Source organism: Vanacampus margaritifer, chromosome 20 (assembly GCF_051991255.1).
Source record: "Vanacampus margaritifer isolate UIUO_Vmar chromosome 20, RoL_Vmar_1.0, whole genome shotgun sequence".
NCBI classification, from domain to species: Eukaryota; Metazoa; Chordata; class Actinopteri; order Syngnathiformes; family Syngnathidae; genus Vanacampus; species Vanacampus margaritifer.
In genome coordinates, this window is record NC_135451.1 from 10673627 (window position 1) to 10700149 (window position 26523).

General features: G+C 36.6%; 1 long non-coding RNA gene across 2 annotated transcripts in view; it reads left to right on the forward strand.

Annotated features, from left to right (window-relative positions):
- Positions 1-26523, forward strand: part of LOC144040472 (uncharacterized) — a 118293-nt gene that overhangs the window by 3938 nt on the left and 87832 nt on the right. For both annotated transcript variants that reach the window (XR_013289744.1, XR_013289743.1), the window contains exon 2: positions 12056-12110. This is a non-coding gene — a long non-coding RNA (uncharacterized LOC144040472). The remainder of the gene's footprint in view (positions 1-12055; positions 12111-26523) is intronic.

The following is a 26523-nucleotide window of genomic DNA, read 5'->3' on the forward strand; positions in this document are numbered from 1 at the left end:
TGAAGCTGTGTGACATATTAACCTTTTCTTGACGGTAGGCATGTAAAACACTGTATCTCCTTAAGCAGCATTTTTTTTTTTCTTTTCTTTTCTTTTTTTTTCTTTTTCTGGAGAGCTCAGTATTGTTCATTTGGTAATTTTACCGATTTGACATGTCATCATCATTGCTCTCCTTTATTTTTTTATTTTAAATTTTTATTTTTTGTATGTGGGTGAGTATGTGCGAGTGTGTGTGTATTCATTAGTTCACCTAAAACCTATTAAAAAAAATCCCATACCGTTCACCTAAACCGAACACTTCCAGCCAGAGTCGTGAGGCCGCCACGAGACCCGAGGAAGGACCAAAGAAAAGAAAGGAAAGTGAAATCCTTAAGCAGCATTTTAATCAGCTAGCCTTAAATGTTGGGGTTCGGAGATTTGATTCATTAATCTAGCTATGCCAAGACAAGAATAAGATCAGCTAGGTGTCGCAAACTCGTTTTCTGCTACAGACTTTGTTGTGGAGTTGTTGTAACAGAGATTTGAATTGAAATTATTTCGCTAGCGTGCTTCGGGAAAAGCACTATGACATAGTGAGTGCAGCTGAGCTATCACACAGATGCTATGGCACAGGCGACAGTTAGAGAAAAGAGAAGTTGGGAGTGAAGATGGAATTTTAGAGTACCGTGGGATGTCATGTCAACTGGACAGTTCAGTATAATAGCAATTTGAGTCTTTTTGTGTACATAGCAGTATGCAGATCACTTGCATGAGCCACTGATAAGGACCTATTAGAAATGTAATTACTATTTCTATCTCCAAATTTTCCCGCCACTGTAGAGGATCATTTTATGTTCCGAATGCCAGCTCGCCCCCCCAACTCTTTTCACGCATGACAGGAGGAAGAAAAAAAATAAATAAGAAAGAGGACTTAAGCACTTGCCAAAAAACTTTACTCCCATTGAGATGGGCCAGAAGAAAGAGATCCCTCTCGTTTCACCTTCATGCTGTGTTTCATTTTTACTTTTTTTAATAGAAGTGTCAAGAAAACTCTCAGGGGTCATCCATTTGAGGGGAATGAGAATTAATTGGAGGATTAGAGCCACATTCACCCTGCACACAGCCTTTGCCGATAACATGCCTTTAGGGAGTGCAATGCTTTGACTGAATGAGTGACTGACGGACTTGTGGGCACGCGTGGATCCACATCAAGATTCAACTTCTTTTTCATCTTTCAGATCTCCTGTTCAATGTAAATCCACCTGGAGAACTATGGCTAGCCCTGCCTGGTTTTGGAACTGAGCATCCCCCCCCCTTCATAACCTTTCTTTCTTAAAGAGTAGGTAGAAGCTGCAGGCAAAGGTTTAGCATCTTTTGGGCTTGAAAGGCGCATTTCATATCTGTGTTCCAACTTCCAAATGTCTCAGAAATGAGAACTGAGCGTACGACTGAAACTGAAACAGTGAATCTTGCATTTAGTTGGATGCACTGCAGCTACAGCATAGGGACGGCTATGCTCATTTTCCATTACACAGTACCAACTTGGCTTCAGCTCGACTAGCTATAGACAGAAGTTATAATAGTTTTAGTTTTTGTTTTATTTGTTTTTCAAATTCCCTTTTTTTTTAATGCTTAAAGTAGTTTTAATTATTTTTTTTCCCCTGGTGCCAATATTTTTCAGATTTAAAAAAAGGTCACTAAATATTTTGTAATAAAAAGCCAACAAAACAACATTTACAAATAATGTAATTAGGATACAAAAAAGTGTAACTGTTCCAGAAAAGAAACAATCAAACTGTAGATATTTAGGAAAAATGTGGATTATTTTGATGGATTGCAATTTTAATTTGTGTGGAGATGCCAGTTGTAGATTTGAGTTTTTTAAACTAGCAAAATAGCAACCTCGAGTTAGCATTAGCCAGCTTAAAACTGACATGGAAGAAATGGTGTATGTGGCGCTTGGACTTTATTCACTGGAGGATTTATTAATTTTAAATAAAAAATTTTAGTAAGTGAAGTAAATGACATATTTTGCTGGATTACAGTTTTACTGCGGAAAGATGCCATTTGTAGATTTGAGCCGTTCAAGCTAGCTAGCGAGCATAGCTAGCAAACTTGTCCAGAGCTAGCATTAGCCATTTTAAAAGTGACATGGAGGAAATGGTGTAAGTGGGGACTGGACTTTATTCAGTGGAGGATTTATTCATTTTAAATAAAAAAAAATTAGTAAGTGAAGTAAATGCCATATTTTGCTGGATTACAGTTTTACTGCGGAAAGATGCCATTTGTAGATTTGAGCCGTTCAAGCTAGCAAGCTTAGCTAGCAAACTTGTCCAGAGCTAGCATTAGCCATTTTAAAAGTGACATGGAGGAAATGGTGTAAGTGGAGACTGGACTTTATTCAGTGGAGGATTTATTCATTTTAAATAAAAAAAAATTAGTAAGTGAAATAAATGACATATTTTGCTGGATTACAGTTTTACTGTGGAAAGATGCCATTTGTAGATTTGAGACGTTCAAGCTAGCAAGCTTAGCTAGCAAACTTGTCCAGAGCTAGCATTAGCCATTTTAAAAGTGACATGGAGGAAATGGTGTAAGTGGAGACTGGACTTTATTCAGTAGAGGATTTATTCATTTTAAATAAAAAAAAATTAGTAAGTGAAGTAAATGACATATTTTGCTGGATTACAGTTTTACTGTGGAAAGATGCCATTTGTAGATTTGAGCCGTTCAAGCTAGCGATCTTAGCTAGCAAACTTGTCCAGAGCTAGCATTAGCCATTTTAAAAGTGACATGGAGGAAATGGTGTAAGTGGGGACTGGACTTTATTCAGTGGAGGATTTATTCATTTTAAATAAAAAAAAATTAGTAAGTGAAATAAATGACATATTTTGCTGGATTACAGTTTTACTGTGGAAAGATGCCATTTGTAGATTTGAGACGTTCAAGCTAGCAAGCTTAGCTAGCAAACTTGTCCAGAGCTAGCATTAGCCATTTTAAAAGTGACATGGAGGAAATGGTGTAAGTGGAGACTGGACTTTATTCAGTAGAGGATTTATTCATTTTAAATAAAAAAAAATTAGTAAGTGAAGTAAATGACATATTTTGCTGGATTACAGTTTTACTGTGGAAAGATGCCATTTGTAGATTTGAGCCGTTCAAGCTAGCGAGCTTAGCTAGCAAACTTGTCCAGAGCTAGCATTAGCCATTTTAAAAGTGACATGGAGGAAATGGTGTAAGTGGGGACTGGACTTTATTCAGTGGAGGATTTATTCATTTTAAATAAAAAAAAATTAGTAAGTGAAATAAATGACATATTTTGCTGGATTACAGTTTTACTGTGGAAAGATGCCATTTGTAGATTTGAGACGTTCAAGCTAGCAAGCTTAGCTAGCAAACTTGTCCAGAGCTAGCATTAGCCATTTTAAAAGTGACATGGAGGAAATGGTGTAAGTGGAGACTGGACTTTATTCAGTAGAGGATTTATTCATTTTAAATAAAAAAAAATTAGTAAGTGAAGTAAATTACATATTTTGCTGGATTACAGTTTTACTGTGGAAAGATGCCATTTGTAGATTTGAGCCGTTCAAGCTAGCGAGCTTAGCTAGCAAACTTGTCCAGAGCTAGCATTAGCCATTTTAAAAGTGACATGGAGGAAATGGTGTAAGTGGAGACTGGACTTTATTCAGTAGAGGATTTATTCATTTTAAATAAAAAAAAAATAGTAAGTGAAGTAAATTACATATTTTGCTGGATTACAGTTTTACTGTGGAAAGATGCCATTTGTAGATTTGAGCCGTTCAAGCTAGCGAGCTTAGCTAGCAAACTTGTCCAGAGCTAGCATTAGCCATTTTAAAAGTGACATGGAGGAAATGGTGTAAGTGGGGACTGGACTTTATTCAGTGGAGGATTTATTCATTTTAAATAAAAAAAAATTAGTAAGTGAAATAAATGACATATTTTGCTGGATTACAGTTTTACTGTGGAAAGATGCCATTTGTAGATTTGAGACGTTCAAGCTAGCAAGCTTAGCTAGCAAACTTGTCCAGAGCTAGCATTAGCCATTTTAAAAGTGACATGGAGGAAATGGTGTAAGTGGAGACTGGACTTTATTCAGTAGAGGATTTATTCATTTTAAATAAAAAAAAATTAGTAAGTGAAGTAAATGACATATTTTGCTGGATTACAGTTTTACTGTGGAAAGATGCCATTTGTAGATTTGAGCCGTTCAAGCTAGCGAGCTTAGCTAGCAAACTTGTCCAGAGCTAGCATTAGCCATTTTAAAAGTGACATGGAGGAAATGGTGTAAGTGGAGACTGGACTTTATTCAGTAGAGGATTTATTCATTTTAAATAAAAAAAAATTAGTAAGTGAAGTAAATTACATATTTTGCTGGATTACAGTTTTACTGTGGAAAGATGCCATTTGTAGATTTGAGCCGTTCAAGCTAGCGAGCTTAGCTAGCAAACTTGTCCAGAGCTAGCATTAGCCATTTTAAAAGTGACATGGAGGAAATGGTGTAAGTGGGGACTGGACTTTATTCAGTGGAGGATTTATTCATTTTAAATAAAAAAAAATTAGTAAGTGAAATAAATGACATATTTTGCTGGATTACAGTTTTACTGTGGAAAGATGCCATTTGTAGATTTGAGACGTTCAAGCTAGCAAGCTTAGCTAGCAAACTTGTCCAGAGCTAGCATTAGCCATTTTAAAAGTGACATGGAGGAAATGGTGTAAGTGGAGACTGGACTTTATTCAGTAGAGGATTTATTCATTTTAAATAAAAAAAAATTAGTAAGTGAAGTAAATGACATATTTTGCTGGATTACAGTTTTACTGTGGAAAGATGCCATTTGTAGATTTGAGCCGTTCAAGCTAGCGAGCTTAGCTAGCAAACTTGTCCAGAGCTAGCATTAGCCATTTTAAAAGTGACATGGAGGAAATGGTGTAAGTGGGGACTGGACTTTATTCAGTGGAGGATTTATTCATTTTAAATAAAAAAAAATTAGTAAGTGAAATAAATGACATATTTTGCTGGATTACAGTTTTACTGTGGAAAGATGCCATTTGTAGATTTGAGACGTTCAAGCTAGCAAGCTTAGCTAGCAAACTTGTCCAGAGCTAGCATTAGCCATTTTAAAAGTGACATGGAGGAAATGGTGTAAGTGGAGACTGGACTTTATTCAGTAGAGGATTTATTCATTTTAAATAAAAAAAAATTAGTAAGTGAAGTAAATGACATATTTTGCTGGATTACAGTTTTACTGTGGAAAGATGCCATTTGTAGATTTGAGCCGTTCAAGCTAGCGAGCTTAGCTAGCAAACTTGTCCAGAGCTAGCATTAGCCATTTTAAAAGTGACATGGAGGAAATGGTGTAAGTGGGGACTGGACTTTATTCAGTGGAGGATTTATTCATTTTAAATAACATTTAATAAGTAAAATGTAAATGTCAAAATCGTGTGGACTTCTGGTGGAACACAGAAGAACACTGCTGGCTGTTCACCTCGCAAGTTAATGTTTCACCTCCTGTCATAAATCACTCTGTTTTACTAGTCAAACACCATTTTACCAATATAAACCGCTAAACATATCACCAGGAATAAAAAATATATTTATATATTTTTGTCATTGACATCGCATATAATCATCAGCAGCTCACAACTTGTCTTTTTCCATTTCACTGATAACGCACGCTAGGTCCTCTGGATGGGTTCATGTTCAGTTGCTCAAGTTGCCTTGAGTAAGTCATCATCGCTCACTATGAGCTCCTGGTCCGGTCATAAATCATGTAAACAGTATGACAGTGCAATCAACACTCTGTGATCCCCCAGTATCATATCAAATGCGCCTAGTTCTTCACTTTGGTGGTGCTTTTTCATACGCTTTGTGTCCAACCAAAATGAACCCCTTTCAGGAGTTGAAAGTGATGCGACACTGATCGTCATTGTAACGGAAACCTGGGTTTGCTGTTTGGGCCATCGGTATATGGGGGCGGTATGCGGCTGGAAAGACAAGAAAAATAGCATAGTACATATTAAGTATTTCAAATGTGTTTGGTATTGATAACTTCTCTGTGCAACCAAGTATGTGCTTATCAGACACCGTGTTAGCAAATGCTAATCTGCCCAAGGAAAGTCAACGCTGCTCTGCTTACCTTTCAGCTTTGCATAGTGTTTCAGGGGGCGGATAAAGTCATTGTGGAGGAGGTTATTATGTAAATAAGTAACATTTCACACAATTACAGAAACGTGGTGACTTAATTTCAAAGTTGATGAGTGGGCAGCCGCTCCGCAGGCCTAACTATTTGCACACAAGCAATTTAAAAGTAAATTTTGCATGATATTATAACATTTTGAACCATGATTTTTGTTAACTTTATACAAATCAATACAAAAACAGGACCAACGTTGACAGTCATAGCTACTGCTATTTTCAGACTGAGCAGTACGATGGAGGATTCACTTAGTCAGTTAGCTACTAGCTTTAATTTCAAACCAAAACTAAATACACAGAATGTCAGATGTTGCAAATACAACATCTGACATTCTCATATCCAACTCACCAATAACTTCTGACTGCACCACCGGGCACATTGAGCGTCCCAAAGTTTTCCATTTCATTTTATTGCCTGAAACCGCGTTTGTATCCTTAAAAGGTTCAGTTTTTCTGCTTCACTAGCTCATAAATATTGTTATATATAGCTCAAGGCTTCTTTGCCCTCTTAGTAGTGCTTCTCACCACATCGCAGAGTTATTTCTTTTCTTTTTCTTTTTTTGTGCGTTTTTTTTTTTTTTTTTTAGCAGACAGAATTGACAATGAGGCAAATAGGGATGAATTGTTTTCACCTGCGCTGTTGTGACTCAAAAGAAAGGACAAAACCAGACCACTAAATGTTCTTGTTTCGTTAAAATGCGGAAGTAGAGATGTAAATTGGGAGAAAATAGATGGAGAAAATGTTCTCAAAAATATGAATTGTATTCTCTTTCATGATATATGAGTACTTTGTATAGATAGTATTTGAAAAGAAATGGTCATTGTATTTAAGCGTTTGTTAGTGTCACTGCAGGTGAACTGAATTACGTCCCTCAAACGCGGATAATGTATTTCGACACAAATCTCTGAATTCACTTAACCGTGTCTTTAAATGCTAGCAGTTGCCAATCATACAACAGAGTAAGAATGCCTGTGATTATATCCGCTTTGTTTTCATTAGAGCCAGACTACTGAGTACATCAATTTGTGGATGCATTGAGGCGAGACCATCATTATTACAGTACTTTTGCTTTGGATTTTTCTTATGCAAAATGGGCGTCTTGAATCAAAGGTTGGGAAACACTGCTGTGGATAACAGATGAATCGGGTGGTTTGCTGTAGTGCACTAAAAGAGCAGAGGGATTGATGAGGCAAATGGCAAACAGTTGCCCAAACAAAATAACAACGCACAGGGGAGGAGACTTCTGTGAAGGAAAACAAAGACAGAACATCTTTGTATAAGTATGACTTAAAAAGAAAACTACTTTTATTGTATTAAGAGTCGAGAACAGTGAAGCTCAAATGGTTGAGTGGCGATTTAAAATGAGAATATGGCTGGGTCAGTCCCAAGCTGGTTACCTCAAAAGGCAGACTCGGCTCTTTTTAGCGATCGGCTCTCATGGCTCAGCTCCCAAGCGGCTCTTCAGATTTTTTTTTCTTCAATTACTACTGTAAAACACAAGTTTTTGTGTTTAGGTTTATTATAAAAATATCAATTTTTATTGTTTATATAGAGTGAATACTCTACATGCTGTTACAAAAAAGTAAGAAATGTTACTACTGGATGCCAAAGTAGCCCTTCCCCAAATCCGTTCATCGTGACGTCATATGCCTTCACAATGTAATTTAGGGAGTGAATTACGGCAGGTCTTCTGGCTTCATTAGTTCCATTGCCTGGTTCAGGCTAAAGATCACTCTCATGAAATTGTAACTGCGATTGTAAATTAATGGCAGTGACTGAAAGGAAATGAAATAATTATGAGCAATGTGCTTATCCTAACGTGGCAAACATATGTTTGTCCACTAGGAGGTACCGCAGTGGCCGGACACCATCAGAAGGGTAGGAAAATATAAATATGGGGGCATGTAGATTTCCAGTCAAATCTGATTATTTTCTCATTGTTTCCATCCATTGTGAAAGCTAACACATTGTCATGAAACTTTTGCAACCTTTGTATGTTTGATACATTGACAAAAGGGCACTTTGGGCATAAAGGGAAATAAGGACAGGCAACTAAGCACCCATAGTCCTTGTCCTATTAATTCTGTAACTACATTTATATACTGTATAACATGTAACAATACATTTTAATGAAAGCTCACATTGATACGGAAAATCAGATTTTTTTTTTTGCTTATAAGTATAAGAAAATCAGATATACCCTATCAAATAATTAAATACGCTCTAGCGCAAATAGCTTTGTGTGAGATATGTACCCTGCTACTGGTTCACACATTTTCTAACATATTGACGATATGGCCGTTCCACTAGTGCACTTAAGAACAATTGCTGTACAATGTTAGAAGACAGTCTTTGTCTTCCGCGTGTTCGTTGTTTTTCGGGTAGAGAGAATGTTGATTTTCTGAATACAGACTGGAGATCGGTGAACAGGTCCTTCCGAAGGATTTATTTTTACAGAATATTCCGGACACAAGCAGGTTTACAGACAAATGGCTGCATTCTTCTCGCAAGTGTGTCGATTACATACACTTACAACCTTTTTATACTATCTTGAAGGGCGGTTCCAAACAGCCCACCTGGAGTTCACCGGACATGAGATAAGACTTTAAACACATCATTGATTACAGACACTTCAACCACAGACAATGGCCCATTGTTGTGGAAATTGATGAGATCCCAGTCATGAGATCCCAGTCATGACGATAAGATTTTAAAAACATCATTGATTACAGACACTTAGCAGAAATTGCGACATCACTCACAAAGACACATCCACAGATAAAAGTTCTACTGGGGAAATAAATCAATTAAAACAGTTATGACTAAATCTGGGCAGAAGACCCTCTTCAACAACTAAGTTAAACTAGGATACGAAGTTTTCAGATGCGTACTCCCATTAGACAGAAAACCAAATTGCTTAGTTTACTTAAAGCCTATTCAGGGAATTTGGTATTCCACTTGTATCTGCTTCTCTAACAAGAAACGTGTGGAATCACAAAAATGCATATCTTCATCGTTATGCAGAAAACAAGATCTTAATTAAAGTATCTGCTTGAAAGCTTGTGTAACCGTAATGAACATAGTGATATGTAAAATAAATAACACAGCTGAAAGTTATCTGAGGGCAGATGTTTGACTTGTCCAAGGACACTGAAGTTTATCCACTTTGTGCTACTTTTAAATATTTACATATTACAGTTCAAACAAGTCTCAAATTAGCATGCAGGAAGCGAAACAGACTGTGTTTGGGAGGCCATTTAGCCACACTTCAAGCTGCCTTAATGGGATGTTTTAAATAAGATGTGGTGTTATGGTATCCTATTTAAATAACTGTGAAGGCACTGCATGGAAATATTGATCTCCCGCTAAACGGCACAGACTAAATCTTAATACAATTAAAATTACATGATAATAATTAATGTCATTATTCAGTCTGAATTTCATTGTTGCGAGTTCACTTTCCTCCTTGTGTTTCTTCTTTTTTTGACTTCCACCCACAATGGGAACTAGAAATGTGAAATAGAAAAACCTAATATATATATATATATATAACTCTCCCACACACTTTAAAGACATTTAAACTTTTCCCTTTGTATACCCTAGCGCCTGTTCTCACTCTCGCTTGCACAGTTCCCCTAATAAGATGTGTGCTTTCTTCAAGCTGTTTCTTTGTCACTCCGAGTTTAAACTTTCTATAAAACTGACACACAAAAGAGAATTAAACATTGAGAATAATTAAACACAAAAATGTTCAACCAAACCGTGTATTTTTTTATAACAAATGTCCGCTTACTACTGTAGCTTAATGCATTAACGGGCTAACATAAATTAGCATAGATGTTAAGGTTGTTTTTATTTTACAAATAGATGTCACTGCAGCACACCAAGCAATACTCTTTAAGCCTTTTATTTTGGAAACATATATAAATTATTCATAAATATTTTTAAGACGTGTAGGCTGTGTACTCCAATAAATGTGAACGTTCAATGACTTTCCGACACTCTTCTCCGAAGCTATTGGAACAGTGTGGCCAATTACTTTGACTGAGAATATTTGTTTTTGACATCCAAAGATGAACATGAGATAAGAGATCATCTTTGCATATTGTCCTGCTGGATGGCAATGGAGAGGATGTGAAATCCTATATCGTGAATATTTATTACGATGGCTCTTCCATCAACGTGACCTAAATGCTTCTTGTAATCTGATTTATATCTTTTTTTTGTAATTCAGTGTAAAGCCAACTTAATCAATACTGCTGAGGTTTTATCTGCATTTGTACATCACTGGTCTGTTCATGCGGTAATTGAAAGAGTCGATCCAATTTAGGTTCAACAACAGATCCATAATGAATATAGCTCTTCAATGATTACAGAGAAGACTGTAGCGCATTATGCTGAATATTGAAGTCTGTGGTATGTTTTTTTGTGCTGAACTGTTTCTCTTTCTCTCTAATTTGCTTAGCGCCTTAATGGGAAATTACTTCAGCTTTATAGCGAGGGTGATATCTATCTATCTATCTATCTATCTATCTATCTATCTATCTATCTATCTATCTATCTATCTATCTATCGAAAAGATGAAAAAATGTTAAACTAATAGAAATATGGCTGCATCGTTTAGTCATTGATACAGTAATTTCATAATAATTCATAAAATTGAGTTAAAATCAAAGATGTACTGTACTGTAAAAAACGAGTGTGATATTGATTTGTGTTGAGTTAATTATCTGCCACTAGATGTCATAATTGCATTTGTAAGACATTGGTGACAGCTCAGTGCATTTTTCTTTTCATATTAAGAGCCTATCAAATCTTTAATTCTGCACATTTTTAAAATTGTAAAATACAACCTGACCACATTCTCCACAAATATATGCATTATTATTAAATTTATTACTGCTAAATTTTGACGTGGACGCGTCTGCTGTGTTGTGACTGGAATTCCCTTAGACAGGCATTCCAAGTAAGGGGTGGTCATTAATTAACTTAACATTAAATCAATATATATATATATATATATACTGTATATATATATATATATATAGCTAATATATATATATATATAGAGAGAGAGAGAATATATATATATATATATATATATATATATATATATACGCAAAATACATGGTTGGATTTACACTTTAACATTGTAAATGCTAAAGCCCTTGACTGCAGCATAGCAGGAGTTCATGTCTCAGGGTTAAAGAGGCTTTCCCTACCCGACTGCAAAATCAGCATGAACACAGTAGGTTAAGGCAGCATGCGAGATCTGTCGGGGCATTAATGTGTCTACACGACTGTGAGCTTCTTGTTACTCTTCAGGCTCATGTTGGAATCACGTTTCGCAGACGTGTCTCAAAGCACATCATCAGTCCAATTAAACATGCTGCACACAGACATAGATTCCGCTGCCCTTTTGTAAGAACTCTGGAGGAGGCCAGAGCTCTTATGAGACACTAAGAACCAGATTATGTGAGCTAAGTGGAAGTAGCATGTCTGAACAGCCACTCTTGAAGGCAGAGTGGAAAGCTGGATGTCACAAGCCGGGAAGCAGCCGTGGTCAAGTTTGAATGTGTAGGCTACACAGTTGCATATTTTTGGACCTCTCCATTGGTGTATGCCTTTGTTTTTTGTTTTTAAATCCTGCCCATCTGCCCTACTGGTCTTCATCTTGATTTCTGTCCTTGTTCCCTACACACCTGCTTTGAATCTGGTTTACTGCCAAATTCTGCCCCTGACTAGTAACCATTCCTTCTTACCAAAAACAGTACAGCATGTTTATTTTATTTTTTCAAGTTTCCCCCGTGTAACACGTGTGCATCTCTCTCTCTTTTTTTTTTTTTTTTTTTGCTCGTTAGGTTTTCATTCATCACACGTACCAATCAACTGCCTCCAGCTGCTCGTCTTGTCCAGGTATGACTCTCCTCATCCATTTGGTTGTATTACATAAGTTCCCTGGTTTCTTTGAGTCTGTTTGAGTCAAAGAAGAATGTAGGAATGGCCTTGCTAAATTAAGCATATTAAAACAGATTTTTTTTTTTTTTGTTATCACTTTCTGTGGATCTTACTGTTATAGTCCACTTGCATTGGGGCACAAGTGTTCTACCAGACTTACAAGATAATGTTGTGTGGCCGTGCACATGATTTATCACTCAACCGAGTCAGGTGAACACATTAAGAAGTTTTCCGAGGCTTCAAAATGGGACTGGGTGAATGCAAGACCTCCTTCAAGGCTTAAATGTTAGTCACCAGAGGTGGCAAATCCAGGTCCAGAAAGTAAAAAACCCTGCCACTGTTTGGCTTTCGCTATTGGTGCTAGCTAATAGCTAGCTCCCTTGCAGGTAAACGAGCACCATAGGAGCTAGCTAGGGAGCTAGCTAGCTAGCACCCGGGGCTAAAGCCAAACTGCGATAGGGTTTCTACTTTCTGGACCTGGATTTGCCACCTCCCGTGTACATCTTCTGTATGCTTGCTGCTTAATTTCTAGATTCAATTAGTGATTAATTTATTTTTATAACTGTGACCGTTAATGTTACCACTAAAAGGGTGTGAGGTGCATTAGCATTGCATTTTTATTACACATGCTAATTTGTCGTTACGACTAAAAGAACATTAAATATTTCTAATGTACTAATTAAAATATCAAGTTTTGCTTAAACTTGCGTGACAATAGTAAATCAGACCCTTCACAGGTAAAAGTTTTCAAAAAAAATACTCCAAATGAAGTTGATATATTGAAATATTTTGCACTGGTGTAACTAATAGTAGTTTTGAGTTTATTTTATATCCTTCCAGGTATCAGTACACTGGCATCCATCTTGTTTTCCTCAGTGCTTTCATCACTCACATCTCCCTATATCATTCCCTCATATCTCTGTGTCTCATCAGCCAGTGGGTAGTCTGAAGTGTGTCGACCACCACTTGGGGCTACTGACACTTCAATTCCTCTGGCAGAGTAATTATTTGGCTCTTTTATTGCGGGATGTGTTGCTGACGATTGGCCTGGGGCGAAACAAATATATCTTTTTGCCACAAAATTTCTTGGACTCGCCGCTGCAGCCACTTGCCTCTTTGAACATTTTTATTTATTTTTCACCTCAGGTAAAAGGTCTGCTCCATATTTAAATTATATTTGCCCAGTATATTCTTGCAATAACAAAATAGCCGCTTAAAACAGTTGCTTGTGGACATTCAATTTTAATAACATTCATAAGAATGAATCAGTGTCATGAATGGATAATTTTCCATTTTTGAAGTGCGCTTCTTCATATGTGTGAGAGAGAGAAACCGGTCAGATATCATTTCAAAAAGTTAATTAAATTACGGTGTGCACCTAATCTGTGTTTAAATATTACTTGCATTAGGAGGCTTTTGCATTAATTGGTTCTAAATGTGTTGGCTCAAGAGCCCCAATATTTCATTATGGTCTGCTTAGCAGCAGTATCTCATTAATGATGAGCAATGAACATCTTAAATGTAACAGCTCATGAATGAATTAAGAATGAATGAATGGAGCTTAAATTAGTTTTTCCCTTAAAACAAATAGTCTATGCAACTTTAGCTACGCCATTCTGGGATGCGCCCGACCTCTTCACCTGAGATTTAGAGCAACATGGAAATTGAGTTTATCTGATGGAATGGAGGGCACACTATTATTCCAATGGAAATATTTTTCTCTGATCAAAACTGTTTGCTCAGTTTATGTTTAAAAATAGGGCGGGGTAGGTTTAGAGGAAAAGTAGAGGTCTGACTGTATTTTGTATTTATTTTGTCATTCGGCCCATGTTTAGAAAGAAGTGACTTTTAATCCTTTTTACAAGATTAAAAATAACATTTTACTGCACAAACCTATGTGGCTTCGCCAATCAATCCTTTTTTTTATTATTATTTGAATGCTTTCCGGGTAGCAATATCATCAACTTTGTTCCAGACGCAAATATCTCACATGCTGGATATATTGCACTATAATATTTTATACGGGTTACTGTGATTACTTTGTAGATAAATCCTCATCATTTTTTTAACCAGAATCACAAATGTCCACAAATGCAAGCGCATCAATTTTCTATCACAGACTTAAAGAACCGACCGAGCAAGATAAGGGGAAATGATAGGATGAATGGAATTCATGGTGGGGTGACTAACATAGCAGTCGAGTACGCCGGTGCCGGTTTTAGTTTAGTTCAGTATGGAATCGATTAAAGTGGTACCTTGGCGTTTGAACATGATTTGTTCCTGTGAAGTGTTTAAAGTCCGATTTGTTCAACCTCCGAAACAATTTTTCCCATAGGAAATAATATAAATGCAATTAATCAGTTCCCTTGCTCCAAAAACTGAACATTTCTATTTAAATCAATTTCTAATTTCATTTAATTTCTATTTATGTAAAAACATGTACACCCTGTACAGTATTTTAAACAATATGTTTAAAATGTTGTAAATTTCTCATTATTGCTATGTTAATAGCGCTTGCTTTATTTAAAGGCTGAGTTCGTGCATTTTACATTGGGCATATTGTTAGACTACTAAGGGGTCCTTGTGTGCGCTGTTTAATATCAGGCACATTGTTGAACAGCTAAGGGGGGAGCCCTCGAACCAGTATTTACGGATGTAGTCATGGTAGATACAACGGCGCAATTATCTCCTTCCTTAAATCCACTGTGGTTTGTAGCACTTTATGTTTTTCTGTGCTGTTCTGTACTTTTAATTTTAAGCATTTTCTTTTGGCAAATCGTCAATCGTGATCATTGTCATATAATGTGTTTGGCCAAAAGTACCACTTTTGGTAGTATACCGTTTTTTTTTATACTATAAATCACTCCGGAGTTGCACCAGTCAAAAAATGCTTTCTCAAAAAAAAACATAAGTCACACTGGATGATGAGTCACATTTTGGGGAAAATGTATCATACAAAAACTGAGCAAGAGCTATAGAGCTCAGATTGGCACCCAAATTTCTCTCGTTGCCTAATCGTGTTGATGGCAGCGAACGAGTTCGGATTGGATTCAAACTTCTGAAAAAAAATCGATGTAGTCGTAGTCCTGGCAACTAACGTGTGAGGTATGTTGTTAGTTTGCTGCTGTCACTCACAGCAAGAAACGAAGGGTGTATCAATATCACGGGATTTGTTGCGAGTTGAAATGATAATCGAAATTCCTACTCTACATCATGACATGGTGATGTGTGCCAGAAACAATTTAGGTCAAAACTGTTATTGCTAAAATATATATTTTTTTCCAAGGTCAAGACCAAACTACACTCTTGAGAAAAATGAACCCAAAACATCTCTAATGGTGTTTGCTGCTGTGTCGGCACATTATCGTAAGCAGTTACCTCATTATACCCTCTTGGACGATGGTTTCCTCGTGTTATCTTCGCAAAATGCCGGAAACACGCAACAGGCTGTAATGGCAGCAAGTATGTTAGTGATCATGTGGCAGTCATATCTCTTCATGAGGTATCGCCATCTTCCCTTCAAATTGCCAAATGCTCTCTCCGGAGTCATTCCAGCCCCGCTGAGGCGGTTGTTGAAAGCCAGCTGGGCAGGGGTAATTTGATGGTTTTCAGGCTATGACTTCATCAGCCGTGGTCGTTGGGGATCGGCCGCATCGCCCAACTGGCATGTTAATGCCTTCAAACCTCTGTGACATCAGAAAAACAGAAACTAAACATGAGAATATTGCACCGCTGGAAAATGTGTTCTGCGTACATTGGGGTTTTTCATGTAACATATTTTCTGGCAAAAGAAGTAAAACAGTGTTAAAATGAGCCAGATATTTTATGCAGTCATTGGAAATTTGTCGCTATTGTTCTCACTCGGAACTCAAGTGGGCTTTTCATGTGTGCACCATTTAATGGCGTACATAAAGCACAATTTACTGTATGATCGCAGGCAAATGGGAGACACGTGGGGGAGATGGAATCACAGAAGTCCAGTAACCATGTACATTTGTTTATTTGTTTTTTTGCTTCAGAAACACATTTTTACTCCTGCCTTTCATTAAGCACAACAACACCCTTCTCTCGTCTGATACCATGGGCATTTCTAGCCCATTTTTGGGGGTGTCCGAGCACCCTTTCATTGAATCCAAGCCCCCCTAAAACGTAAGAGATATTTTTGCTCTTTTTATTTTATTTCATTTTATTAAAAAAAAAAAAAGTCATCTTTTTTTAAAATCTATGCCCTTTTAAAGTAGCACTAAGGAACTTTTCAACCTTAACTCTTTGACTGCCAGACGTTTTCAGAAAAGGGATGCCGTGGGTGCCAGCCGATTTAAGCATTTTGACTGATCTTTCAAGGTCCACAGACGATTATGTGTTTGGACTATGGAAACACACATACTACCAAATGAATGATTGGACTCTCATCTTTCATCAGAAAAAAAAAGTTTGTTTCTACCTTATTCTGTTTTTCAGTAATCAACAATAGAAAATGGTTAGTTTCACCTCTGTTTTGAAACAAACGTCTTTTAACGTCTTTGGCACTACTCCCTAGGATTTTACTAAACGTTATTTAACGTTTTTGGCAGTCAAAGAGTTAATAAAATATTTTCAAAACTCTTCTGATGAAACATCGACTTAAAACTAGTTGAATGGTACCTTTGCCATGGCCTAAGGGGGTCTGTATAATTTTTACTGGCACTAAGCAACTTTGAGGGGGATGGTAGGAGCACTACCACATAAAAAAAACTACAAATTTGCCAACAGCTTTATGGCATACGTTACTTCCCCATTCGTTACAAAGACGGAAGTCAATTTAAATGTCAACGCACGATAACTGCTTTTCTGGCAGAAGCTGCAAAACAACTGAAAAGTTTTGTCTGAGGAGGCAAAAAAAAAAAAGGAAAAGGGAAGCTTCCCAGATAAAAGGACAGTCAGGAATCAACATTGGTCCGGCTTTCACTCGCTGACGTGAGCTCAAAAACGACGCAATGCGCTTGTCCTGATGGGAAATATGGTCTTCCTTCAGGTATAACAATACCGCTTTTGTCCATATGGCGCCGGCATAGTCAAAAACTGAAAGTTCCTTAGTGTTGCTTTAAACAAGCTAGAGAAGTGTATTAACATACGGTATTGCAATAGAATGTTCCAGATTTTAGACAAACTCCCACCTGTATAGTCTGATCACCATCAACCATTAAAAATGAATAATACACAATTTAGATCTAATCACAGAATAGAAAATAATGTTTTTAGCCATAACGTGTAAAGAAAGACAATAAAAGAACAGCTCATATGCAGCTTTTGATGTCAAATGCATAATCCACTTAATTCAAAATTTATTATAACGATTGCTCATTCAATAAAATTGAGTGTGAGCTACTCGGAGAAAACATACGGCTTCTGGACTTTGCTGGCAACCGTCGGAAATTACCCAAAGCAGATGGCATGCACAATAAATAAACATGAAAACAAACTCAACAGTAATACTCTGCTGGCCATATTGCACATTTTATGAGCGAGACCTTCCACCCCAAACGCCCCTGAACAACATCGAGAGGTCACAGCACATATGGAAGTAATTAACGAAAGCTACTATGAATGTGAAAACAAATCATATTTGGCAAGCGTTTAGCAAAGGAATGAGAAGAAGTGTGAATGATTAGCAATAAGTCAATTACATTGATTTTGTGTTCATCAAAGAGGAGCATTTGGGAGCCTGCAATCAGAGGCAATCCAACATCTTTGAGAGACAATTATGGCTCTGTGTTGTAGCAAAATAATCTCATACTTTTGACGCTCACCAATGCAGCCTTCCCATTTATTTGAAAAAAAATAAAATAAAATAAGATGTACTTTATCTTCACAGCTGGTGGTTTTATGATGTTTTATTCCTCACCTTCTAATCCACATTGCCATTAACTGCCACATGGCAGAAGCTATCAGCATAAATTCGTCAGTACCACACGTACGCATATCCTAACCAGACAAAAATGGCATTTTAACCCTGGAGAACCCAAGAACCCTTTTCTTCTTTGGAAAATTATGAATTATACATTAAATGACTGCTATAAGTTCACTGAACACCAAAATCTATGCTTTTTTCAATTTTAAACCTTTTTTTTTTTAAACTAGCTCAGAGTTGCTAATTTATCAAAATATATATATAAAACATACTCCTAGGCATTCTGCAACATGATATGAAATAGATTAACAAAAAAAAACACAATTTTACCATCTGATGGTTTGCTGAGAAGATGGTTTTGTTTGGATTGATTTCCAGCTCAACAAAACAACATGTTGCCAGCCATCTTGTCACCGCCACTCTGGCTCATGCAAGTGCAATATTCATCCACTAGATGGCCCCATGCAGGGGTCAGAAGTGGCACTCTGGACTTTTGAAGTTCAATTTGTAAAAAAAAAAAAAGAAAAAAAAAGATCTTTGTTATTTGAGTAGCAGAATTTATAGGGGCCAAATTTGACCCCGTGGGTTCTCCAGGGTTAAAAATGAAAAAATAAAAATAGGTGTCACCCAGTAACTCCAGCTAGGACCATGATAAGAGTAAACCAAATCTGCTGTGACCACCATTTTCTCACTCAGCATATATTTGATCAGGTGGTAGGTTGTGTATTATAAAAAAATAATAAAAAAAAACTGCAAAGAAATGTGATCTCTATTGGTTATAATTCATTAATGATGAGAATATGACAGGGATGGGACGCTCTCTCTCTCAAACAGACGAATGGACTCAGTCAAGTTCATTAGTACAGACACTCATACGCTATATATAGTGAAGCGTACAGTCGATGGGATCTATTCTCCCGATGTCTCATTGTAGAGACGTTTGGGAGGCAAGGCAGGTCTCTAATGAAGCCATGTAGTTCATACTCGGAGACAGAGGTTAGAGAGACGGGGGGAGGCGGAGTCAAGGCGACAATGTTGAGAGCAAGAAAATGTCAGGAATGACTCAAAGTAGGAGTAATCACTTTGTATCACTGATGACACGGTGCCCTACGCTGACAAAATAAGTCTTCTCACGGATTTATTTTTTTTGTCTGTGTATATACAAAAACAAATGTCACATTTGAATCATTGTATATGAATTTGGCATTGTCTTCATTTGTTTGGGTGACATCACGCAACAGCTTTTCCTGAATCGTGCATAAATTAACAGTCAAAGTGTGTTCATCATAGGTCACTTGTTATTGCTGTCAGCGATGTATAATGTGTTTGCTATAATTGCGTGTTATTATCGTAAGGTGATTCAAGCACCATTTAACCCTCAGCCTTGCCGAGGCGACAAATAAAGTTTTGACTTGATTGGATTTTAGAGACACTTCAAAACAGCGGCGTCAGACTGATTTTTTGCTGCGGGCCGCTTTGTAGTTACGGCTTCCCTTAGAGGGCCGTTATGACATTTAATCATCTCATTGTATTGTTACATATCCACAACAAATTGACAGATTACTAGTTCGGAAATCAGAAATCAATGATAATGTATTTTTTTTTTATTATTATTTGTAATGGACAGTTTTTTTTCAAGGATAACAAAAAAATCTTGCAAAATCTCAACATAATTTTTTTTATATTTTATTTTTTACACATGATCATTTTAAATTTTGGTACAGATTTTAGCAAGGATCATGGAAGTTGACACATGATTTGCTTTTGCGGGCCGGATCCGGCCCCCGGCTCCCGGCTCTTGAGTTAAACACGTGCTTGAAAACCGTCTCAACGTTTTACCTGTTTGTTCTTCCAATAAGCGAGAAGAGTTCTTTTCCTCCCTCTTTACATTTGCATATCAATTATCAAATATATCAAAATACATTTCAAACATTGAGGTTATAGAAGAAAAAAACATTTGAACAGTCCACCCACATTTCTTGGTAAGCAGAACAATTGAATTCACAAAAGACAAGCCCAACTCAACTGTTTCCGTTTATTTTCAGTGCATGAAGATTAATGACGTCGTTCCAATTCTTTATTTTTGACTTCTTGAAACAGCGGCAGGTCTTCTGGCGGCACGCTTGCCCGAACATATGCTACGCAGCGTTGACTAGATAATCCCAAAACAAAACGCCGGGAAGCAGCGAGAACTATGACACTCCAGAATTAATTATCCATGAAGTTGTCACAACAAGCAACCATTTTCTTATGACACACACACGGATGAATTATGAATGAGAGAAGCTTTAACCTCAATCAAAAAAACTTTAGCCAACATTAGTCTTAACAACGGAACCAAAACTCTCCAGTCATCTCCCCCCAATCATTATGAATTTATAGCAAGAGAGTCTATAAAAATTTTAAAAGGAGGCAAATGATGAAAAAGAGACTAAAAGGAGACATTGCAGACTCTTTTCAGACTCCATTGCCAATAGATGTCACCTCTGAAGCCAAGAACACAAAAGTCATTAGTGGCAAACCACTGGAAAGGATTACAATTTTTTCTCTGCTGTATTAGATCAGATTTTTATTCACTTGCCACTGGTCGTACCCTTAACGGCAAGGTTGTAAATTATACCGCACAACTTTTCTTGCAATTTCTGACTCCGTCTTCTTCTGTGTTTAAATTGAAGTGCAGTGACATTTAAAACGATAAGGCTGATCAGTGGTACCTTTTTTTTTTTTTTTTAAACCGCAGAACCATACTAGGCTTATCATAAGGCCAACATTGGACAGGCCAAATGTGAACTTTGTTATAATTTCCAACATTGTAAATTTAGCAGGGAAATACAGTCATTTGGTGGTTTATTAGGAAAATGCTGAAGGTTGGTAATCCAAGTGCTGTGTTTTTGAATGGAAATAATGTTTTTTGTCCACGCTGACGGCATAGTTTTCTGATGCTTTTTTTTTTTTTTGTTCTGCTTGCATCATTAATTGTGCTTTGCGCAGGGTTTTGCAATATGTGCAAGGGTAACTCGTTTTTTCTCTGGCTACAGGTGCGTAATCTGTCTTGTGGATGAGAGGTTACTTTGACACTTAAGTTTGCTGTGTAATGAAATCTTGACTATGTGCTGCCTATTGTGGCTTGCATTTTGCACAATAGTTTGGATGCCTTTTTCTTGCCATTGTGTTCATTTTTTGCACCATTTTTCCGACAATTTTGTCTTTGACTTTTTGCCTTTTGCTGTGTTTGTGTTTTTTCTTCTCCGTCTTGTTTGATAGCCGTTAACCTGTAGGTCCTCTAAGGCTTAGTAATTCGTTGTTAAATGTTCTCGACTATGGAGTTTGACATGGAGGACTTTGTGGCTCAACCCAGCCTAGGCAAACTCCATCGCTGTACGAAGGAGCATTTAATTTCTATCGCAGATCACTTTGATATGACTGTTTCCAAGCAATTAAAGAAGCAAGAAATAAATAATTATCTGCTTTGAGTGAAAAGGGCATTTTGCCATGTGAGGCGAGCACACCCAAAACGGCATTGCCGAAGCAAAGTCAAAGTGACATGATCCGTTTAAAGGAATTGGAGCTTGAACTTTGACATTTGGAAGTAAACAAACAATTTGAAATCCGGAGAATGGAGGTGGAGAAGGAAACCAAAAGGCAAATTAGATTGAACAGGGATGTGATTTTTCCGCTAATTCGCGGAATTCCGCTTTTTTTATCTACCCCCCAAAAAAAAAAAAATTCAGATTTTTTTTTTTTTTTTTTTTTTTTTTTTTAGTAGTTCATTGTGTCTGCACATGACTCCGACAGATAACTTCTTCTGCTATAACAAAGACATTTGTGGTATGCTCTAATATGAGTTACTTTTCATTTGGTCATGATACAATTATTTGTTCATGAAATTTGAACTCTTCAACATTATGTGTTAACTTAGTGATCACATTAGTTAGATATGATGATATTCTCAGTGATAGTTTTTAAAAGCAAAGGCAGTCCAATGTTTTTGAATGTGACTGATTTTGAGTTGACTAAAACTGCCATTTTATATGGGATAGTTCAATATACATTGAAAATTTATGCTGTTGTTTTGTCTATTTCTTTGTCATGTGAGTGCATTCAAAGTACTTAAAAACACGGAAAACCCATGAGCTCCGGGGGGCTTCGCCCCCCTTGTCCCCCCACCAGGGCACTGCCCTGGACCTAGCTGGGTGCCAGCGGCCCCCAGACCCCCGGCTAAATTTTCAGATAATTTCACTTTGGTCAAATCACATCCCTGATTGAAGGAAATTGAAATGAACGCAACTTTTTTTTGTTCATTTAAACTTCTTTTTTATTGGGCGAAATAAAGCTTGTGTTTTTTTTTTCCTTCTCCCTCATTGTTGCCTGCCGTCCTTTATATGTCGTGGTCTCTTGTTGAGCCAAAGAGGCCGTAGCACCTGGAATGTCTTTTCTCAGTGAAAGGATGTGTGGATATACAATATACCACACAGCATATAGTCGGTCGAGATATGTGCATTGACACCTGCTGAGTCAAAGCTGGAGGTTGTGGTATCATAAATCATGCAGTGAGCCCTTGAAACCCAGTGTGATGCAAAAAAAAAAAAGAGGTAAAAGCAAAATACTGCCAGTAATTCCTTCCTCTCATTGGACTACAATCTCATCATACAGACTCCCACATATGAATTGCTTGTATGAGTTAAAGTCTTTGGAGTAGCTGTCACCCGTGATGTGCAAAATTAAGGAAATAATGGATGAGTGATGCAGTCTCTAGGAACTTGTTTTTGTCGAATTCCAAGATTCAGACAGACAAGAGGTTACACCGGACAAAATAATGTTCAATGTGTAATTCATTTTACTGAACTCAGCTTTATTTATAGCGCACTTAAAATTATGCCAAGGGTTCGAAATCCAGGAAGTAATTTACGAGGCGCATATCAAAGCGTAATTGGTTAAAAGGCACATCAATGGTGACATATGAACCCTAAGTTAGGCTCCTTTACAAATTATGGTAGTATGCATTGCAAGCCTTCAGGCTAAAATCAATCTAACGGTTGAAATGTAAATTACAGCCACCGTTGTGTCTCCCTTCCAAGCAGATTAGCTCACCACAACAAGAACGAAAAAGCCAGTACAAAAACAACAAACCAGTAGTTAAATTTTCTTTAAACATGTTTTTTTTCCCAAGGTGATTATTTAATACAAGTAATCGTGAATTATGCTTTTTCGGGATTTAAAAGCATAGTTCCCTAACAGCGATTCAGGGGCTGAACAGAGAGAAAACATGATAAATATTTTGGTGCATAAATGTGACGGATTCAATGCAAGAATCTATAAATATCAAACACAGGAGGAGGCGTGGGTTGCAGAAAGGGGAGGTAGACAAACGAATACAATGAACTGAGGGGAAGAGGTAAACGGAGGTGGTGTGATTAAAAAAAATAAATAAAAAGGCCTCAAATTGAACTGCAAGAATTATGACCACCCAGAGGAATTTCTTCAAATGATCCTAGGCGCGGGGTCACCATTTTAATATTTTCGATCTGATATCACACAATTGAAATGTACATTGCAAAAATAATCAATACAAATGACGTCATCATCCAATTTTTATTGAAAATCCTCTTTTGAAGACGGTCATAAACAAAGCAACAACAGCATGAGACGGAAATGCGCATGTCATGAGAGACGGATACAGCAGGTAGAGGCGGAGAGGAGAGTGCCACATAAATACTGTGCAGGGAAAGTGTGATGGCGAGAAGGAGGATTGATTGTTGCCCTGCAGCCCAGGAAACCATCATGAAGCTGCAGCAATCATGACCTCCTGCCGAAGACTTTATAACATGTGTTATCAGCTGTTAAAAAGAACTCCTTTTTGCTGCGGAGGCATCTGTCAATGCTGTTCAGATAATTGCATACAAATGAACTTTTAAAGCAAGTAATTGTCGATGTGGCATTCGCAAGCCTTAGCAAGAATTCCACATTGCGGAACTTATTTTAATTTGTTTTAAATGGTTGAATGGAAAAATGATTCACCCAATTTTCAAACCCAAACTATCAGTTAACCTCGATTCAGCAATTTTGATGGTCAAAATTCTGTTTTACGCCAACCGGGCTTACATTATTCTCATTTTACTTAAGTACAGTTTTACCACAATTTAATGTTTAATATAATAAAATCTACCAATCATTTTCAATGGGACAAACGTTCAACTTTCTAAGTTAGCATTCCGTTCCCAGTGGTTAGAGCAGATGACTAGACTGCATTCAGGGAGACCAGATTTTAATTCAATTTCATTTAATTTGGTTCAATTTCACATAATTGTCCAATTATTTAACGTCCATTATATTCAATGTCATTTCACATCAAAATCCTTCCATATTTTAAACATTCATTCACTTAACATGGCATTCCTGTTTTATTTAATATAATTTAATTATATTGAATAATTATTCATTTCCAAATAATATATGTCGACATCCTTGATAAGTATTTCACAATTCCACTTCCATTATACATCATTCCACATGAATGCAAATATAAGCATTAAAGTTTTCATCATTCACATGCAATTTCTCCAGAAGTTGCATGTCTGGTTTTCCAATATTGTTGACTGCTGACGAAAAACTAAATGTAACAGAAACTCATCTTTTGGCACTGTAGTTCCAATAAGCTGTTGAAGTGAGTTTTGGAAGTGGTTTGTTTTTTTTCTGGGGCATTTTGGTGCCAAGGAACTATGTTGATAGTTAGCTGAGGTCATTTTCCAAACTGATTTCTTGCATTCACAAGGAAGGAAACAAAATGCTCTGCGAGTTCCAGCCTGCCTCCGACTTGTGCGAGTCAATTGGGAAAATATGACCTTAAAAGAATGTCACCTATTTATTTATTTTTAGTTCAAAAACATTTTATTCTTCTTTCAGGCAATCTCAGCATGATCTTGTTTTTTTTAATTAGCCCTTTTTTTCCCCCTTCTTAAATAAGCACATGGATCGCAAATGGGTCTTGATGAGCAGGAGAGAACTGGAATTTGATGTTTTTTTTTATGCAAAGTGTAAGCTCACCTTCAGTGCATTGCACTCCTTTGAAGTTTTACCATTCGTTATCCCAGAGGACGAGAACTGTTTGTTTCAAGTTTATTTTCATAAGAATGCACCGCAATGCAAATTAATTTCATCAAAAGAGACTGCAAGCCTTCGCCATTAAGTGATGATAAAAATAAAATTGTTCAGGTGAGCCGCTCAGATGTGGCTTCCAGCTATTTGGCCAAACATGTCTCAAAATAAAATCATTTGCCGACAACATTCACTTTGTTCCGAGGAAATTTTGGCAAATCTACAACCTGCAACTTTTTTCTTTTAGAGTCTTGTGGAAAATCTTGCGACACTGTGTTGCCAACTCAGCAAGGAATATTGCTATAGGCTGTCCTAAAAGTCATTAGAAGTCATCCGAGTAGAAGTCGCACTTCATCACCAAGCCACAGAATTAGATTTGTCATTTTTATTTCTATCTCCCTTTGAAGCAATTTACCTTATGTGCCATCGTCTTTTTATTAGTGCCAGTAGTGAAAGCTTTGGCTTTTGCCACACTGAAGTGCGTGTGACGTCATTTTTATTTATTTTATTTATTTTATTTATTTATTTTATTTATTTTATTTATTTATTTTATTTAATTTATTTATTTTATTTATTTATTTATTTCAGTCATTTTTAAAAAATGCTCCATTTTAGTTGATCTTATATGCATTTTAGGACTGTATTAGTTTTAGTTTTAAAAATATGTATTTTTCTTGTGTACAAGATCCAAAAAAAAATAATGCAGTAAAAATTCAACAAAAATATTATTTCACAATCAACCATTCACAAATCAAGTACTTGCAGTTTAACAGTACACAGACTTTGAAGTCCAGTAAGTGGAGTACATAATACTGCTTCTAATGTTAGATTCATAAGAAGTTACTCCTAACGTTCAAACTAAAGACCGGATTGGTCTCGCTTTTCATCCATTGTTTGCCAATCTGCTGACTTGAAAAGTGGATTTGTGGATGGAATTGCTGTAATATCAAAATAAATGCATTAAAAATCTAATGCAAAGGCTCATGTATTAGACTAATTGCCAAAGATGAAAATATATTTTCGCTATATGGTAATTAGCTTTGTAAACATAAAATGTAGTTTCAGGTTATTTATGTATTTTTTTATTTTTTATAATAGAAGCTTTTTAATTTTTAGTTAATTATTATTATTTTTTTTTAAATTGTAGAATTTTATATTTCCCACCCCTGTTATATTTTAACCGATATCTGTTAAATTACATATCAAGTTTTTAATCCACATTTGCAAGAGGCCAGAATATGATGTGAGAGAATTCAATTTATACATTTTTTTTTTCTCTTCAGGTTTCCCCCACCCACGAAATTGTCACATGAACCATTTAGCATGAATGCATCTTAAGTAGTTTTCACATCTCAAGGTTCTTTAACATGCCGTTCAAATATGTGT